Source organism: Ischnura elegans, chromosome 10 (genome assembly GCF_921293095.1).
Source record: "Ischnura elegans chromosome 10, ioIscEleg1.1, whole genome shotgun sequence".
Taxonomy (NCBI): Eukaryota; Metazoa; Arthropoda; class Insecta; order Odonata; family Coenagrionidae; genus Ischnura; species Ischnura elegans.
The window spans coordinates 48,376,942-48,397,813 of record NC_060255.1 but is presented as its reverse complement, the minus strand read 5'-3'; the positions used below and the strand labels follow the sequence as shown (position 1 = coordinate 48,397,813).

Genomic DNA, 20,872 nt, shown 5'->3' with positions numbered 1-20,872 from the left:
GTAGACTAAATAGGGATTTTATCAAAAATCATCTCTTGATATACAGCACGATTTATGTTTGGTGTATAAGCCGGCCGGCCTCGGTGGCGGCGGGGTAACGTTCTCGCCTGCCAAACAAGAGGTCGCGGGTTCGAGTCCCGCCTGGGTAGGTTTCCCCGGTCCAGGGCATGGTCGTTTGTGTACGTTTACTTGTTACATTTGTTGAACACCCCGGTGTAAAATGGCCAGTAAGAGCTGTATCCGGTGGTATGAGAATAAAATAAAAATAAAATAAATAAAAATAAGACAAATTTCTCCAAAATTTCACGCAGGATGGGGAAAACACGGACACCTTAAGACATATTCCTTTGGAAAGGGCCTCTTTTGGCCAGAACCCCAGAACATTTGCACCACAGGAGAACACAGTACAACCGTGTGTAGAAAGCCACCTCATTAGTGGGAGGCGTTGACGTGTAAATGGTTACGTAGGACGGAGAGGGACTAGGTGGCATGGTTACCTGGGGCGGAGCGGGTTGTGTCAGCCCCACGTAGACACAAGACGGAACGCATTAGCATGAAGCCTGCCCATTCGCTTGTTCAGATAAGGGTTGCTTTCTACTGAAGGGTTTCTACTGCTTTTTAAAGCCCTTTTCGAAGCGTCTGACTGAATCTCTATCCACTAAAAATCTTGTAGGAGAAATTTAAAAATGTTGAATGCCTGACGATTTTAGGTAAATACCTAATATTTTCGGTTGTTACATTCTGTTTCCTTTAGAGATATTTACAATCAAGGATACGTATTTTGTCTTAAAGTTTCCATTTGTAGCAAAAATTCTGGGACATGTACCAACTTCGAGGACTCCTTGGACTATTTCACCAAAGAACGGGAACAACATTTCGAGGCTACTGAAATTTCTAAATGATTAGTAAAAGAATAACTTCTGAAAAAAAAACATGTTGTACGAAAAGTTGAACCGCATCATAACTCTATCTTAATTGTTGTTGCTCACTAACTAAGCTTAACTGGTGTTGATACGCTTAGACGCAGACAACGCCTGGGTAGAACGCGGCAGCTAAGGCCTCCTGGACATGACGTGGTTGAGGTCGGGTGCTCCGGCCTGTATCTAGGAGGCGTTGATTGGGCACAATACGCGCTTGTAATGATAGGGTCTCAGAAGCGGAGCAGGAGGGAGCACAATAGGGGTAGATGACAGTATGATGATAAATACGAGAGGTGGGAAGTTAAGGGAAAGGTCACAGACGGAAGAGGAGAGAAAAGATATGTAGGAAACCTTGGGGAGAATATTACTGGGTGGATGCGGCGATAAACTTGTACAAAATAGCAGGGAACAGAAAAGACAGAAGAGATCCTTCGATTTACTAAATAAATCCTCAGTAGCGAAAGACAGAAACTATAGTAAATAACCTTAATGCCTTGTGCGAATTCATAATGGGTAAAAAAAATAAACTAAGCTACCTATACCCGGGTAGGCAAATACAAAATTAAGCGCGAACTTTAATATGAGGGTACATTATGAAGATTAACAGCATCCAGAAAAACACGACGAAAAGACTTTCTTAAATCTCTTGGTGGTAGGCCACTTCAATAAAGGCAATCACTCATATCGAATTGAGAGATAAAATTTTTTATAACAGTATTATACACTGCGGGACGTTATGCTGGAGCACTATAATTAACGATTTATTACAAAAAGTCTCTTAACTAGGGCTATGACCTGTGTATCACATGGTATTTAACTGGGTTTTCGAAATGAAATAAAGATGTTGGGGTTGTTACCAGGATAAAATACGGTAAAGAGCTTATTATAACCAATTAAAACTCCTATCTTTGGATGGGTCAGAAATCCTTTCGGCACCCGCGAACAAAGTAAATTGCAATGGGGAAAGGTAACGGCAAGAACATTATGTTATTTCCCACATATTATCGAAGAGGCTATAAAAACATATCAAATAAAAAAATATCATTCATTACATCAAAAATAAATATCCACAAAAAGTAGTATTAACGGAGTCCAAACTTATTCTCGTCTTCAGTTCCGTGACGATCTAGAAGAATGACTAAAAATTAATCACCCATTACCATCGCCTATTTAAATAGGTACTTGATAAGTAAATAGCCATAAATGATGCCGTTTACTTTACCAAACAAGGAAACATACCAAATCTTTAGTTTTTAACCCTTTCGCGCCGGGCTCCTTCACGGGATGTTTCTTTTGGCTCTGCGAAGGGTTTGAGCATTTCTTTTTCGCCCTGTACGGAGTTATTTTCTCGACAAGGGAATGTGCAGGTAGTCGCTTCCTTCATAATATATAAATCCAAATAAGTTTTTAAAATATTAATGATATCCATGTATATACATGTTGAATAATACTTTAAGACAGTAAAATACCCTATTAAGAATTCACTGATTGTCAAATATGGCTTAAAAGCCTTTCTAATCTGATAGTAATAGTATCTTTAATGATGCCACCGTCAAATACCTCTTACTCCATCTGATTCACATCTTATTCAATGATCACGACCAGCAAGATGCTTGAAGTATATTTGAAAGAGAAACGAGAATTCAGAAATGCCTTCCGAGAATTTCCTACGGTAGTATCATTCCATTAATGATATGCTAACATCACAAACAGTAACAAGAAAAAGGCACTGGAAAACGAGAAAATGAATGGAATACATCCGAGCCAGTACAAATAAAGAGGAAAAATATGAAATCAGAGCAAGGAAAGACGATGTGTTGTAATCAAACGCAACGGAAGAAGAACAATTCAACGCAGTGACGCGACAAGAAATGTGAAATGGAAAACTAATATTTAGAATTCTTCGTATGTTTCTCATCCCATTACGCCTCAAGAACAAAGGAAAGAATAATCTCGTTCTTTGCAGAAAAAAGCGTATGTAGATAAGGGCAGCCTGAAGGAAAGGGGGAGAATAAGGGAAAGATTTATGTTTTGATAGGAAAGCCATTGGTGCAATAAAATTCTATTATGGACATCTTGTACTTTCTCTTCGGTTGGATATTGTCTGAAATGATGAAAAGAGAGGAGAAAAAGGTCCACAAATGAAAACGATGCCATGATGGGTAATATATAGTAGCAATTGGACAGAAAATCGAGGAATTCGTCTTATAAATACTGAAACTTGACGCATTCACCACTACTTGGTATCTGAATTCGTTCAAACACCCTTGCAAAAAATTGTAAAAATAATCTCCAAATATAAAAATAGAGTTTTTTTAGAGATAGATATTTTTCCTGTCAAAAGCTAAGACAAGTCGTTTGTGAAAGATCCCATTTTTTAAACAGAAAATGAAAATAATTTTTAAAAATTATAGATGATTTGAGCTTGTAAAATGGCTCTCAACTCAAGATTGACACCGGTTTCATCGATAAATATGAAAAGAGGAACGCATGCGAGGGAGCAATGGTGGTGGAAAAAGTCCTCTTAATAATATTAAATCAATAATAAATATGAAAAATTGAAAGTAAAACTTTTCTTAAACAACAGTTAATAAATAGGATGATTTCAGGATATGAACCCATTCAAAAATGAATGGTGGAATAACCTTCACCTCCACCAACATTGATGTGACAATCCGAAATGAAGACGGGGGTCCGAGGGCATTAGGTTTCGCAACCATGGAGGGGAGGATATTTTGTAAAGAGAAGATAGAAATGTAGAGGAGACATCGAGGGGGGGGGGGGGAAGAGGGGGTTGGACATAGGGTGGATGGGCCGGGGTATAATCCTAACCCTCTCCATTCAGAAGGTGATGAGAACTGCGGAAATCCAAGTGACACCACGAAGGTGACGTTGAGAATGGCGACCCGCTCATTTGAAATTCCCGGGGATGGGCGAATCCGGGTATTGGTCCGACTGAAAAGGTGTTTTCGGGCAAACTGAGCCCATTGCCGCTCTTTTCCAATCTCCTTCCAAACATCCTTTCTAATCCTCCTTTTATGTCCTAGTGCAGTTCGCCTCTCCTTTCGCGGCCCTCTATGCTTCCTTTCTTTAACCACCCACTAATTTCTCCTTAATATGACGTGACCGGCATGAATAAAAGAAAAAGCCCAAAAATGGTATGAAAAGTAGATATCACCAAATAAAAAAATGTATCCGCCTAAATACAGCCAAAATATTCATCATGGGACAAGAAAAATTACACAAAATTTGTCTAAGATATAACAACTACATCTTTTCTCTGGTTAAAATGAATAACATTATTATTAAAGAGGAAATAAGGTAAACTTAAAGTTAAAAAAAGTGAATTTGGGAGGTATTAACCTAAAAAATGATTTTGGCAGTGACCATATCACTTATGCCAAATAAATATTGAATATTTTTTGTTAATTGTTGCCTACGTTTATCTTACTGTTTGTTGAAAGCTTTATTTACCATTATGAGTTCTTGGTCCTGCCTAGCGCTCCTTTTAAACTATTTTAAGCAACTTAACTATTCCAAGATATGGGCAAAATTCGAGACAATTTTGGAGAGATAAACTGAACAGAAATCATCAATGAGCTGATGGGTGGTCATTGAATAAACTCAAACTATGGAAACCACACAGCATTTATAATTCTTTCGAGCATATGACTGTTTCAAGATTAACGCTTAAAAACTATTAAAATCTATTTATTAAGTCCAGACATCGTTGTCTGAATGAGTTTTTTTTACAGAAAAACGGAGCCTTTACCACTTTTTTCCAATCTCCTCCCAAAAAACCTTTCTGAACCACTTTATATACCTCATACTAACTCAGTGTCATGCTCATTTCCTTCGATCTTCAAAATTATGTACCTACTTGTTATCTTCGCCCATCTAAAAACATTTATCCTTAGAATGGAGTTACCAGAATACAAGTAGAAGAAATAAAGCTAAAACATGGAATGAAAAGTAGAGATAATTTAATGCTTAATAATCCATCCAACGGAATTAGGCGGTGCTTTACAGCCAACAGAGATACCACCTGACAGAATTTAACGAAGTTAGCTTAATGATTAGTAACTACTTCACTTCCCCATCGGAAAATCAATGTGAATTCCGACTTGAAGTAATAAAAGTGAATTATAGATAAATAATCCATCATCACTGGTCAACACTCCTCGGCTTGGTTTGACGCAGCACTCCACTCAGTTCTCCTTTCAGGTTATCTTATCACACCAACGTATGTCTTCTCTTACACATCCTTCTTTACCCGTTCCCTTTATTTTGTTGATAAATGATTATACTTGGAAATGATGGCACTCTTCTCCGTCTGCGCTATCCAGGAAATGCAACCCACAATGAACAAAATTTGAGAGACGCTCAAAAACAAGACAGCAAAGTATTGATTTATCAGCAAGAAAAGCCCAAGGTTATTTCATCCGCTCAACTCAATATGACCCGATATAATATCATGAAATAATTCGGTATACATTTCTCATTTACGTACCCTTTGACGAAAAAACATTTTTAATTATAAGCGAAACAAAAGCCAGTCCATAACGCTCTCTCTCCCCTTATTTTTCACTAATTACTAATGCACACCACATGATGACCGCTAACGCTGTAAGAGCAGTAAGCAATGGCAGAAGAAGTAGACAATAGCGCGGAAAACCTCCCATAATATTTATACTGTCGATTAGGACCTAAGATGAAGTATCTAAAGAGGTAATGAGCAAGAGCGACAAAACATGAGAAAGATAGTGGGTTTCTGATTTCCTTCGATAAGAACTCGGGATTAAGAACAGCCCCGACTGGGGTTTGAGGGATTGGGGTAGAATCCTGAGGAGGGTCGGTATAATGTCTCTAAGGGATGAGCTGTTGTTGTTGCGACGCTGATGAAGGGAATGCTGCGCCCTGGGAAATGAGAAGGACACGAGGATTTAGAGCAAGAGTCCTCCTTTCTGATTAAAGGCTTTCTTCCCGAGCGTTATCACGGCGGCAGCGAAAAAAGGAGCCTGCCGTGGGTGGCCCACCCACTGGGTGGGTTACACAACGATTCAAATTGATGAAGAAAGCAAGAAGCTCCAGGCACTAAAATGATCATAGTCAAGTAAAAGATCTCACGGGGAAAGCACATCTTTAGGCTTTTGCTCAAGTGATAACTTTTTACAAACCTAATGCTCCTCGAGCAGGAGTGAATGATCCAACGTAAAGGCGTAAAATCAGATAGCATACATAGTCATTTTTTCTTGGAGCACTTATATGAGTCATCAGAAGGTAAGTAAAAAAATGTTTTGATATGAAAGAGGGTAACTAGATTATTAATTGAGAAGAAATTTGTAGAAAATTCCAATTAAAATATCAGATTAAATGAACAATTTCCATATCACACAGAAACTTAACGTATCGATCAGTACCAAAAATTACGCATTACTACGTATATACATTCAAAATTTTGAGAATTTTTTTAAACATTTAGAAGGATCCCCATCGATGTTAAATTACATATAATTTCATACAACTGAAAAAATCAGGTTAACATGTGTTATATTTAGGGGTAAAAGAAAATTACAACGTCATTAATACGGAGATAATTACAAAAAAATTTCAGTGGGTACCACTGGGGCCATGTTGAAAACATGCGATTGAAATAACTTGGAGATGATGAAATGAGCATAAAGGATATTGAGCAGGCAGAAGATACTCATATCGAGAGTGTTTATGCGAAGCTCTATACTCATAGTGAAAATGAGAAATAATTTAAACAATAACAAACAGATGGATAATTTACCGAGAAAAAATTAAATAGAAAATAATGGAATTCAAATTCCTACAATGATTTCTGGAGAGCCCCTTGTTCGAGCTACGAGAACATCAAAGCAGGTGGAGCACAGTAGAAGATAAGCCGTGACAGGTATTCCCCTTCAGTCCAAAAATTACTCCGTAAAAATCGGACAGGACGAGAGATTCCCTAACAGAAAATGTATTTCCGCAGGCGTCAACTCATATCTCCCACACTTCGGAGTTTCATTGGTTCTCCTTTGCTTGGCCCACCCCCGCGTCAAGACTTCCACCAAAAAACTCATTGGATTCCGCCGTGACGCACCAAGGCAGGCTTCATGAGCGAAATCCATTGTTCTCCCTTTCCGACCGGCAGGTAGATTCGACCACATAGCCGAAGCCTTCATCCCTAAGGCGGGAGAGACATTTCAACTATCCATGATATCTCCCACTCATTCTTTGAAGAGAAGAGACCTGTCAAATGGCATGCTGAGCATACTTTTGTCTCGGATTCGGCACGCATCGCAAATGAACTCCTAGCGACATTCCGTTCGTACCTGCGAGAGTCTTTTGAAAACTCCCGCCGTTTGGCGATTTCTGCACTGCTGCCATCTATTGAAGATGCAGGTGCATTCCACCGACTGTCGAGCTATATTTTATGTCATTCCTTGGTTTTTCTGCCCATTTAATTCTATTGAACTTGATAAAAAGAATTATTTTATTAGGTATAGTATTTAATTTGAACTTTTTAACATGCATGACTGTTGCTTAGAAGAATTTGAACTAATTTATGTGAAAATGGTATAAAATTGCCCTTTTATTTCAAGCTTTTGTTGTATTTGAAGTCTATTAGTGATATGAATAGTCACAAACTATATGTTCCTTACCGGTACTCCCTACTTCTGCCATAAATGTAGTGAATATGAGAAACGGAGATACGTGTGAGAAGAGAGTAGCTATAACTCTCAGCACATTAAGAGTGAATTACAAGTAGTAGTTACTTTATAAAAATTTTATGGTTAGAATGAATAGTTACCAACTAAACGATCCTTAGCGGTAACTCAGCTACTTCCAAACTGTACCATTAATGTAGTGAATGTGTGTAACAGAGTGTATATGTGTGGGAAGAAAGTAGATCATACTATCAGCACATAAAGAGTAAATTACAAGTAGTAGATATTTTATGAAAATAAAGGTTTCAATGAATATTTGCCAACTATCTGATCCTTAGCGTAACTCAGTCACTCCAGACATCTGCAACACTTGTAGTAATGAATAGTTACCAACTATGTGATCCTTACATAATCTCCCATTAATGTATCGAATGGGTGTAACAGGGGTATGCTTGGATACAAGTTATAGAAGGAGAAAGAAAGTAGTTCTTATTATCATAACTTCATTAGTTAATTACAAGTAGTAGTTACTTTATGAAAATGTAACGGTTAAAATGAATAGTTAACAACTATGTAATCCTTACCGGTAACTCAGTTACTCCATACATCTGCCGTTAATGTAGTGAATGAGTCTAACAGGGATATCTATGTGTACATGTGAAGGACACGGGGGACACACCTGATGGGGGAATTGTCTTCCCTTTCCTGCGCGACGATATTGGATACGGCGAATGAGGGACGAGTGGGAGGGGGTCTCAGGAGAGGCGGAAGCAGGTCGTGATGACAGGGGGTAGAGTAGGTGGGAGGTAGAGGACCCCAAGGTGGAGTAGATAGCTCCCTTCTCCACGGCGCATTATGGCCACAATGCCTCACGAGCCATTGTTCTTCCGCCTCAATAGGATTTCGTGTCCTGATCCTTCAGCGGGGATATAACGCGAGGCAGAAAGATCTTCGCGTGATGCTCACATTATGCACGGCTCCGAACATAGTGTAAGGGCTTCCGCGAGCGGAGCTTAGCAGGTATTGCGCAAAAGGCACGCGGCATTGATTACTTTCCGTTTCCTTTTTAATAATCCAACCCCTTCACAGCATAGAAACTTGATTATTTTTCCTTCACGGGCGGTTCCAAGAGGCCATCTAAAATTCCAATACGAGATATTGGTCACAACGATTCCCACGGACAGTACTAGCAAAAATACTAACTTATTATGGATAAGTATGTTTTAATGTTTTACCCTTAGTTTTTTTATGTGCAAGCCCATCTATATTTTAGTCCTGTGATGCTGAGCGATACAAGGTTAGTGGGAACTCACACAATTTGCTAAATATTTACGAGTTATTTTTTGCTATTATTTAAATCCATAAAGCGAGCTTGCGGCAAAGCGCAAGCTGGTGAATATTCACCCCCTACCAAACACCCTAGGAGAGAATCGCAGGGTAGATATTTTTTGGACGTGGAAATACACATGGAGGCATACCATGAGCGGTTTAAACTCACTTTCGAGACTCGAAGCAAGGATTCCATGGTAAATACGTAAGGACTTGACATAATATCACCAGGATAATCGAGAATATATTATATCCATCTAAACTTAAGTACACAGTAAAGGCTACACTCAAAAGGCTATACAAAAATGGATCTTCTGTAAATTATCAATGTCGATAGCGTTTGTGAGACCTCAAGAGAAGTACAAACATTCTACAGAAGAATTATTCCCATCCTTCATTAGGATTTGAACCAGTATTGTCCGATTATACTCCAAGCACCACCGTTTTTACAGCTACAAAGTAGCCATTTCTGATTTACTTGGTCCGTCTTACTCAGAGCTTTGTCACGGTCATAACGTTTTCCACGTTCCAAACAGTAAATGTTCTAAATTCTGAACAGAAATTAAAAAAAGAGCCATACCCTAATTGGTGAAAACTTATTTAGTCGGGACTCACACCTATGAATTCAGGATTAGTTGGTTAGCCTCGTCATTACCAGGCAGGGGCGGATCCAGGATTTCTTTCCGGGGTGGGCACAAGAAAGGTCGCATCTGGGGGGGCACAAGGAACGCCGTATTACAAAATGAACGCAATGATAACCCCCCTAGATCCGCCTATGTTACCAGGTGCAAAAAAATAATTTATCGTTCCAAATTAACTTAGTGATAGGGGATCATACTGCTTGGAAATAGATATTTGGAATAAATTGACTTTATTTTGTGAAATATAAATTTAATCAACAAACCATAAATATTTTGTCTGGAATTTTCAAACACAAGTAACTAGGAAGTAATAAGTCTCATGAGGTATCTCTCATAATAATCAGCTGAGAACCAACTTTTTCCAGAGAAAGTAATGCATTAAGGGCATTTATTCTGTCTGGAATATCTTCAAGTAATAAAAATTACTCTCTCAGATCTAAATAGCAATCAGCCTGTAACTTCGTACTTTTTCCTATTATCCCTGCACTTTGTTTTTTAAGGGGAACCTCAAGTACGCTGAAAACTTAATTACTCCGGCAGGAACCTCCTAAATCAATAACCGTCACTTTCCCTCGAATCAAGTCCTTTCGCTGGAGCGATTAAACCCAACTCCGATCCCCCTGAGCCCCTTCTCCAAGCCTCAATCTATCGCCTTCCCTGCACACCTCCTTTAGCACGTGGCATCGGCGTTCCGATAATTCCCATCTTGGGGCCTTTATCTCACCCAACGAAGCGACGCGGCAAGAGAGTTTCAGCCCGTATTTCGGTGCTCCCGATCGAGTCTTCATTCCGACGCAGCCCCATCATCCCTTTACGAGACCTAACTATTTTCCTCACAATGAAATAGACGGTAACCCAAGGACGTTGTCTCTTCTAGACGTTTCACCCGCTGTTTAAGACATGCCAACGAGAATAGGAGACAATCATGCAGGTTTGGATCATTTAGATAGGATTATTTTTGCAGAGAATAATTCCCAATTTTTCATGAGAATTATTTAAAGTAACATTTTTAATAAAATTAGTCGTAGCGGGCGTGACTTTGAGGAAATCCTTTATCGTGAGAATTGAACGAATAACAACTATGCTTTATCTACATGGTGATTTTCTACATAAGCTCAAATACAATCTTGTGCAAGCATTAATACTCATAGAGTGCAATGTAAAATGCAGAATACCTTTAATTATCCTTGTTTAAAAGAATAAACAATTCAATTTCAGACTTTTTTATTCCTGATATAGAATGATGCCTATTAGGGTCCAAAACAACTGTTACTTGTTTAAAACAGTTATCAGAAGGAAAATATCGCAAATTACCCTAAAAATTCGACAAATAAGCTAGAAATTCAAAATTGGCGGTAAATTCATAAGAAAGGAGTAAAAGAAAAGAAATCCTTACGAAGAACTGACAGGAAAGAATGATTTGAAGTGAAGAGCGACTAATTAATACGTGCTTCGCCTCGAGAAGACAAATAATTAAGCACTCAACGAAATTGGTCCAAAAGAATTCAAGACCTAATCCAGCAAGCCTCAAACACTTAAGTTAAACAGGCACACCCATTTTATCTTTCCAGGGTAAACATCACCCCCGGGGACCCATGCAAAAAGTCATTTCCGAATATCACGTTTCCAATTACGAGCGAAGAAAAGAGAAAGCTGGTAGAAGAAGTTGGGTGAGAGGATCGGGCGTAATGGAAGAAGGTTTCGAGCATGAGCAACACGGGAAGGGACGAGACCTAACGTATATACGGCCTCATCTGGGCCAAATTCAGAGCTGATAGCGTAGAAGCACTCTTTTACATACGAAAATCGCGCACGATCCTTTTCTCTGACACTTAAACATGTGCTAACGAAGCCACTAACGGAATGTTTTCTAAGAAAGTCGTTTCAAATTAAAGCAAATAAGACCGCATTCCCGATATTAAGCGTCAACCTTTAGATGTTATCGCCCAAGATTGCTTTTTCAAAGGAACAAAAAAATCCACTTAAATGCAGCAGTGAAGATTTCTCTCCGATGATTTCTTCACGTTCTTCTGTGCGCTTATTCGAAGCTCTTAAAAATTAAGATGAATACTAATCAAACTCAGATCAATTCACACTCATATTTTCACCTGTTATGAATAACCATACATTTATCGTCCAGAATTCCCTACAATAGTTAGAAAAAAAAGCTAAATTTGAAGTTAACCCTTTGAATAGCAACGGAGGGAACCCATATCAAATACCAAGATCACAATTCAGAAAAGACAAAATGGCAAATCAAAGGTGATAAATGTTACCTCATCAATAGCAGCCGAAATTTCAGATAACATTCAACCTCTTTCCTCAAGGAATTGAATTTCAGCCTTTCAGGTTTCAATTGCATAGAACCTTTTATGTTTGAATCAAAGAGGAAGCATAAAAAATAACCTTATTGAGAAAGCTGAAACACGTTCACTTAAACCTTCTCCCGTAATCTTTGCTCTCGGATAACATTTCACGCTTAAAGGATTTCGCAACTACAAAGACCAAAGCCGCAAACGGCTACATTTGTAATGCCACGCCCATAATTATAGTACAGACATAACTATTATGCTCCTCGTAAAATGCTCAGTAAATCTATCAGCCGTTTGCATTCTAAATTCCCATTTTGGAGTGTGGTAGTTGATAAAAGTCTAGGTCTTTCAGAACGAGATGTCTCTTATAACATATGCATTTTCCCTCAAATAATCAATTTCAATAAAAATACTTATTGCCGTACTCCAAGGAAAGAAAAACTAGAAACCAAAATTTTGATAAAACTGGAGAAATCTCCATATTAACTTTCCGTAATCACTTTTCTTACCACTACAATATATTTTTATTATATCTGTTTTCTAACTATTGTTCCATCCACTCGCAAATCTATCTTCTATTTTTTCGTGCAGAATGCTCACTGAAATGCGAACGAAATTCGACGTTAAACATATTGCTACGAGTATCTTTAAAAACTAAAAATAAACCTTCTCAAAATTTTCACTAATTGAAACCTGAAGAAAATAATTTTGAGGACAGCCCCTTCCATTTGTAACACACACTTCCATATTTTGAGTTTTTTTTTCTTTCTCTTGATCTCTATGTTTAATGTTGATTTAGTGCCTTGGAGAATAGGTCTTGAAGAATATTAAATGAAAATATTAAATGAAAACAAAAGTTTCGGTATACATATAAAAATACACCTTCGTCAGGGCTATGAATGAATATGAGTACATAATTATGATTCATTGAAGGTTTTAGCAATTTTTAATGCAATAATAAAAACGTATTAAGTTGTATACTCCTTAAAAAGGAAAGACTAAAATTTTGACACAATAAAAATAATTATGTCAAAATTTTAGACTCTTCTATTCAATTAATTTGAAATTGAATTCTTTTTTATCGCTGTAGAAAACAATGCAATAACCTTTTATGCATCAGAAATTATATACTCATATTCATTCATAGCCCCGATGAAGGTGTATAAATATACCACACTGTTGGCCAAACTTCGATTCAAAATTCTTCAAGGTCTATATTCCAAGACACTGAATAAAGACTTCCACTTTCAAGGCAGTAGACAACTACTCCGCCACTCACGTTCTCTACTACGGTGATGTTAGTGTTTTTCATACATATCTACCACCTCTCTTCACAGAACTTCTTCAGATGACAAATAAAGAGGAATCAAGGTGCTCAACCATTTCTTTATCCTCATCACACATCCCGCAACGTTTTTCCATCCATCATGGACATTACCACCGCCATATCCCCCAAGAATACTTTTCGTACACCGTCCTCTCGTTTGCCTTTCTTAATGGTAATAGAAACGAGCTCATCTCTGGTCAAAAAAACTAAACCTTATTTCCTCCGACGACCGCAAACGAACACAATGTCTCCATTTTCTTGCGGAAACAAGATTTCCTTCATCGCTCGCACCACTAAAACCCCCCTCAAACTTCCCCTTGAGGGTGCGGAATGTGCTGGAGGAGACGCTGACAGAATTCTCGCCGAGTCTGTTTGCGGTGGACGCGTATTCCCCCCTATTATTCGTGTCGTCGAGAATAGGGACCGAAAATACGACGGCAAACAGACGACTGTAATGGAACTTACTTGGAGTGAAACAATACTATAGTGTAATAGATAGGGAGGGAGAGAAAACTACGAATATTCCGCATATTAAGACAATGGAGTAACGGAGGTCGTATTAACGATTTTTCCGAAACTGAATAATCAATACATTCCAAAATGTATCTAATGTCACTAACACACTCTTGATCCAGCCTCAAGAGTAGTTGGAATAGGAGAGAATATAGATCGCTCCGGATTACGCCACTGGAAATATAATTACACATATTCAGCGAAATTCTCTAGCCATTTTCTTTCTCAGAGGCAACTCGCAGTCTAATTGTTTGACATCCAGTGATTTGACATCAAATCCCTTCGTTACCCAGCTCATTGGGGAGACATTGTAACCTCTTAATGACCTTTCAAAAGGCCATTGACTACAAATGAACCCTAACAGGAAACGAAAATTATACTATCAGATTTGAATTTAGTGCACCTTACTGCTTAAGGCACGAAAATTAAGTTTCATTGCATTCAGTAACTTTCAGGTAGTAAAACTATTATATAACCGTCCGAGACCGTCTCTTTTCCAAAGGTGTATCATTTAGGCTTTGGTGTTGCAAGGGAATTTCTGCAACCTCAAACACACCCCCTGACATCTGAACAGCGTTATTGAATGAGGCCTAGTAGAAATGGAATTGAGGAAAAATTTCCATTAAGACCTTATAAAAATAATCTTATTGAGTAATAGGAGCATATTTTTTTACACTCATTCCTTTCATCGATTATTAAAAATACCGCGTCGTTGAAATATTCTCTCTTTCCGTGACTAAATGATAGTGGGGGAAATACAACTATTTCTCGAAGTAATAAAATACCTGAGAAGGTATTTGGAGTTATTTCAAGATAGAAATGTATACCTGCATTCAGGCTTAGTAGACAGACGCATAGAGGCTACTGCCAAAAATAACTTGGGAAGCAAAGGAAAAAAAATACTCAGATATGAGTTCACATTTCTCCAGCTACTAAAATGACGAGAGGCATTAGAAATGTTGGCTAGACAAAAATTTAAGGATATTACGCCAGAATATACTGGACAAGTCCCGCAAAATCCCTAAGCTACGTGAATGAAGAATACAAATAAAACATGCGCGAAGCAATTATTTACTCGGTTCATATTTTGGCATAGATAGCACAAGAATTCTTGAAGCCAGGATCAGAAAGGATTTTGCAAAAAAAAGAGTACAGCATGATACTTTTGTGCATATTTTGCACATTGAGCACATACTTATTCCACCAAAGAAATTGGAGAAGAGAACCGACAATAAAACTCGAGGCAATTTTAGCTGAGCGCGTGCTTCCCGCTTTAGAAGAAATAACAAATCGCCTCGAGATACATACCCTAGCGAAAGTTATTTGAAGCAATAAAACAAAATATTTTCATAGATGAGCAAATATTTGCGAAAGAAATACTGAGAAAATATCAGTTATAGTTCTATAAACATTAATGCTTAAAAAAGAAAGAGTAAATAAATATTATCTCCCAATATATTGATGAAAAAACCTAAACGTACTCATAGCTCCTAAGTCATAAAATTGATTAGACCCATTAGAAAGCCAACAACTGAAGAAAAGCGAAGATAAATATGTTTTTCAACATATTTTTATTTTTTACAAGCCACGGAGATGGAATATTACTATATAATTAAGAACTTGTTCAATATTGAACTTTCTCTTGACAACTCTATTTGTGCAAGTTCATAAAAGTTAAGAAGAGCAAAATCTAAAATAATCATTATTCATATCAAAATATTTTCAATTACAAGCCTTCTAGGCAGCTCTCAAATTTTCATCGAAAAACTTTTTCGATGACCCTAGGAAAATGCAATCCCCATTCGCTATTTCGTCTGAGCTTCCGCTTCATCCCATTCATCAACTCTGAAAACAAAGAATTGAAAAACAAGGCGCGCACTTTCTGCGTGTTTGGACGGCGGAATCACCCTTTTATCCACTTATTTACCCAAAGCATGAAGGCCTCAGGGACAGACACAAAGACTAAAAAAAAAAATGACAAAGGAACGGAAGAGATGGTCGCATGGGTATTCCCATAGCGATGTAACCCTTGCGAGTTAGTCACACATGTGGGTCTAAGGAGCGGAATAAACTCCTCCCACTCCTTCTGCAACTTCTGTTCCTACGACATAACAGCCTTGACGGGGCAGGTTACTGACTATTTTTTTTTGATATCTAAGTCCCACATAAATGGATCCATCACATTTGTGACACCCACGGTCGTGATTTCTCATCCTTATTTTCTTATAAATATATGGAAAAAACACGTCAAGGCATCTTTGAAAAAATATTTAGCCCACTAAGGTTAAGCATCTGTCCATCACAGCCGCCTTCAAGGATTCATCTGAATTTTGATAGAGAAAGCGTGTAGCCATAAAATATAAAATGAATTTGACAACGATATACATTGAAACAATATATTTTGTCTTACAATGTATACAAATTTTGTCTACAAATGTATTAGTAACATCTGTTAACCCTAGCCAAGGGACAATGGCCGAGTTTTGCTAGGAAAAAACGGAGCTTTCAAGTCGACGTTAGAGGTAGCAGGACATGGACGTCCCTAGGAAGGGATAGAACAGGCTAGCGCTAGTACCTTCCACCTTCCTCAAGCACTAAATCTCACGTTTCGTCCTCAAAAAGTTTCTGTGTGGGTTAAGAGGGGTGAGGGTGGCCCGTCCACGGGTCACGATGCCTTCTTTGTTACCGGGAGGAACATCGCGTAGACAGGCCAAGTACCCCGGGGGCGGAAGAAGCCTATCATTTTGGGAGGGAGGGTTTTATGCATGGCCACAGTCACGTATTTCCCTCACAATGCTAACAGGAAACATTCCATCTCCTGAATAGCTTAGCTGCTAGTGTACGCTCTGCGCCAGGGTCTGCTCCAGTAAATGCTCACTCGACGAGTTATGGGCGTATAAAGGATCGCGGAAAGGAAAATCATTCCTTGTTCCCTCCTTACAAGGTAAAACCATCTGCAGAAAGGACTGACATGAGCTTTTATTATTTCTGAAGTCCAATGTCAGTCAAAGGCTTTCTATGATACATTATCAATAGAAGCACTATTCCCGCTCGATCGGGCATTTTTTGTGACGCTTTTTATGCCTAAGACATAAGCTATCATACTGAAAATTAGAGTATATGAACTTGACTCTGGTTATCATTTGCCTATATCACAGATTTTAAAATATAACCGCAATATTTTCTGAGAAGCATTTTTTTTACACACGAGTAATAAAAAAATATCGACAAATCTGTGTTCCATTCACCGTAAATTTCAGGATTTTATCATATGAAAAATCTTTTTGTTTCCGGGGCCACATTGTGGAGTAGTACTGCCATAGAAATAAAAAATCCAGTCCAATGTTTGTTTTTAAAATAAAATTATTTTGTATCTATTCACCCATGAAAGTTTTAAATGGACTAAGTATGCAAAACCTCATTGAAGGATTTTTGTTATCCTTCAGACTAATTTAAATCAACTTCCAGAAGTAACATTCTCTGTTTTCTTTTTCCGCAATAAGACCATACGCGCGGTCTGTGCTGATGTGATGTCACTATTAATTCTTCGAAAATTAGGAGGCATATTAAATGTGAGGTTTCCTACAGACCACTGAAATATTAAAAATAATTACAACCAACCTCTAACTAAAGTGCAAAAAAATTGGAATGAGAAAAACGCAAAAATTGACATAAAACAGGCAGGAAATTAAAACTAGTTAAATAACCAAAATAAAATAAATAGTTAAAAATATTTTTGGGCCATTTTCTCTAGCATATAGAATAAAGAAAAGGTATTTAATATTTCAAAGGATAAACATTAAATAAGCATTCCTGTCAAAAAATGTTTTGATCCTTCAATGTAATATTTAGAACATCGTGGGTTACATTAACATTATTGAAAACAGTGAGTAACCTCTAAACAGGATCAGAATGGAGGGCTGAAGATGAGCCCAGAGGATGAACCCCGAGTCGGAGATTGAAACGTTGGCCCTTATGGATAAATTAACCCGGTGGGAATCCCAAGAAGAGTTAACCCTCATTATTTGCCAGGAAAGCATCAAATAATATTTAAATATGGCAAACACTTGAAACTACATGGAAGAACTTTGATAAAAAATACTTATACACAGCAGTAGGATAAATACATGAATATGAAAATTACTTTCGCCATAGAAATGAATATAATGATATGTAAGTGAATTAAAAAGTTTCCTTAGCGAATGCAACTTATGTTCGAGCTCACAAAACTATTTTATTAAAGACTTGGCGTACTGATTGAGAAATTTTCATTGCCAAATGGTCATAGTTTTGACATGCCAACGATGACAAAAATAATGGCCTTCACCACTTGGTTTCTAGGTCCGTCAAACTTGAGGCACTCGGGTTAAACGAATTTTGAAACCTAAAACCAACACAATCCTGCCCTTCTGGATGGTAAAGTTGATATCTCTATCGTTAACGTTCCTCAACATTAACTTGTTCCAGGAAATCTGGTCTCATTTGATTGTGAAGTTAGCTTGGCAAAGCTGAAGACGGCTAATCATTCCGAAACTAGAGAATTACGAGCTATTCCACCAGACAAATGTGGAGGGAAAAATTACCCTACTCCAAGAAAGGAACCGTAGCTAAACGAGGCATTTGCCCCAGTTCTGCCGTCATATTTCCCGAGAAATACTGGGATAAAATCACAAGACTGTGATATAATTAAGATTCAAACCTTCCCCACGCCACGAGGCACCCGCAAGGACCGCTACACTGGAACATACCGCCTCCTCGACGCAAGCAAACATGCCCCGTTCAGGTCAACTCCGAATTAACGACCCCTCGGGGCGTTAATCACTATATCGCGGTTTTTGGCGGGGTCACGAGCCGTGTAAAATGCCACCGCCATTAGGAGGTCAACGAAGGGCTTTCCTATGTGTCTTCGAGCCTAGGATGGCGCAGACGCAGCCATAAGAAAAGTCAGAGTGACCACAGGGAGCCAAACCGCCAGCTATGGCCATTAAGGAAAAAGTTCCTCTCCGTGAGAGGAGAAGCACGGATGAATATCCATTTCTACTCGTTGATTAACACATTCAAAGATTTGGTGCTGAAATAATTACGCTAACGTGATCGCAGAGCGCTCCCTATGGGTCATAATATGCACCTTACAAACTGATATATGGATAAAATAATAAAATTTTCCTTTTCTAATTTTTAAAACTTATAACCTCCATATATGCCAATACGTCAATCCGAGAAGGAGATTTACCAATTAAATACACTTACAGTGCCTGAAATAGTAACAGGGCGAGGTATTTTGTTCAATACTATTCCATGGTAAAAAAATTGCACATAAATAATACATAGGTATTAGGTCTAATTCACCATTTGATTGGGAAAAAATATTGATTTAAACCATAATGAGCAAGCCTCAAGATATAAGATTGCCATAATATTTCAGATGACCACCCACAAACAAGGATAAAATATTTACCCCTATCATTATCAATTATAATTTAAAGGTAAAAAAAAGGTGTGCATGAATAGCCAAGAAATGCCGGTGACTGATGGACAGGGAAATTAATCAGATGTCACCTCACACAAATCTCCCACCACACCAAGACTTCTCAATGACCCCGTCAACTTTTCCTATCCTCAATTTGGAGTTGTGAAGTATTCAGTGATTGGCGGGAGGTAGCAGGGATATTAAATACACATCTTCCACCGAATGGTATGCCGTCACAATCATTTGATCATGTTAATCTTGAATGTCCAACACAGACCAGACATGTGTAGAAATAAAGCACTCGGAGCGAGCGAGAGATGAAATAATACGAAGAGTTAAATGCAGGATTTATATCTCCTCATGCCACCAATATAGCGAACTATATATTATCATCATAAAAAACTGCTGCGTAAGTAATGCGGTTCATCCAACGTATAGTAATAAAAGTCAATCTCATTTATAACTTGATTTTATGCATGCTCCTTCCTTCAAATAAAAATATTTGGTAGAACATTTCTTACTACATCGTGCGAGCCAAACATGAACTCCAAACATCAGGCCTGTATACATTGGAAGGGCGCCATCATTAAAATTGCCATACAGGTGTAATAACTACTCGTAAAAAAATGGTTCGAAAAATGCTTTCCCAATCTCCTACCTCAGGTTACACGTAATAAAAGAAGAAAGCATATTACGACATGCTGGATTTTAAGGCGGTGTTAAAACAATTTTGGAAATGATACTGGAAATATTTCAGTATAAGAGAGGGAAATATAAATATATAAATATCGGACGAAAATAATTCAAAATTATCGCGAGATGTCAGCATTAATTCATGTCAGCAAATTATGTGACATTAATATAATTAAAGCAAAAAATCAATACATTAATAACATAACTCAGCTTTAAAGTCTTGGCTCCGATTAAGCAAATTTGAACAAAAATAGTACGTATTTAGCCTTACCGGTGATTATTCGACATTTTCATCATCATTTTATGCTCAACGACAATAACAATAGATTCACTAATGTTTACTGTGGATTATGGGATTAAAAATTCCCGGTCATCTGAAAACAGGAACAAGTTCAACTGAGTGCTTGACAACAATTTGCGGCATAAAATAGGCTGAACAGAATACCTCCATGATAGGTAACGTGATAGAAGACTAACGAATAATTATTTCTGATATGAAAGAGACTTACCAAGTACCACTGCTCCTTGTAGAGGGGATCCGGGAAGGATGAGGAGAGTCCGAAGGCACGGTAATGCTGATCGTGGTGAGTGACGTCTGGGAGCGCGATTTTGGGCCCCTCGCCGTAGTCGAAGTAGGAAGGAAAAGTCAAATCTCGCTTTTTGCGAATCTTTTCGTGCTGCTGCTCAAACCAGTGGACCTACAGGGCAAAAATAAAACAAATAAATTAGTATTTACCAAATCATTACTTCATATAAGACGGTAGCAATAAAAATTGTTTGCTATATTTCTAAAAAAAATATCTAAATGACGACTGTGTCGGAAATTCGACCAACTGGAGAGAAAAATGAACACGCGACATTGAATACTCGTGGAACGATGGTGCCCATGCTTAAGAAATTTGTTCTCGTATTGGTGCATACCAATATACTTAAAATTTAAATGATAATATTATAGTATAGCCATAACACCGGTATATATAGTAAAATCAA

At 37.9% G+C, this 20,872-nt stretch overlaps 1 protein-coding gene across 1 annotated transcript in view; it reads right to left on the bottom strand.

Moving 5' to 3' along the window:
- The window catches only part of LOC124166899 (furin-like protease 2), a 673,945-nt gene extending 653,369 nt beyond the window's left edge, over positions 1–20,576 (bottom strand). Inside the window, exon 1 of the mRNA XM_046544607.1 lies at positions 20,392–20,576. The gene's annotated coding sequence lies outside the window, so the exon portion shown is untranslated. The remainder of the gene's footprint in view (positions 1–20,391) is intronic.
- Positions 20,577–20,872: the final 296 nt, after the last annotated feature.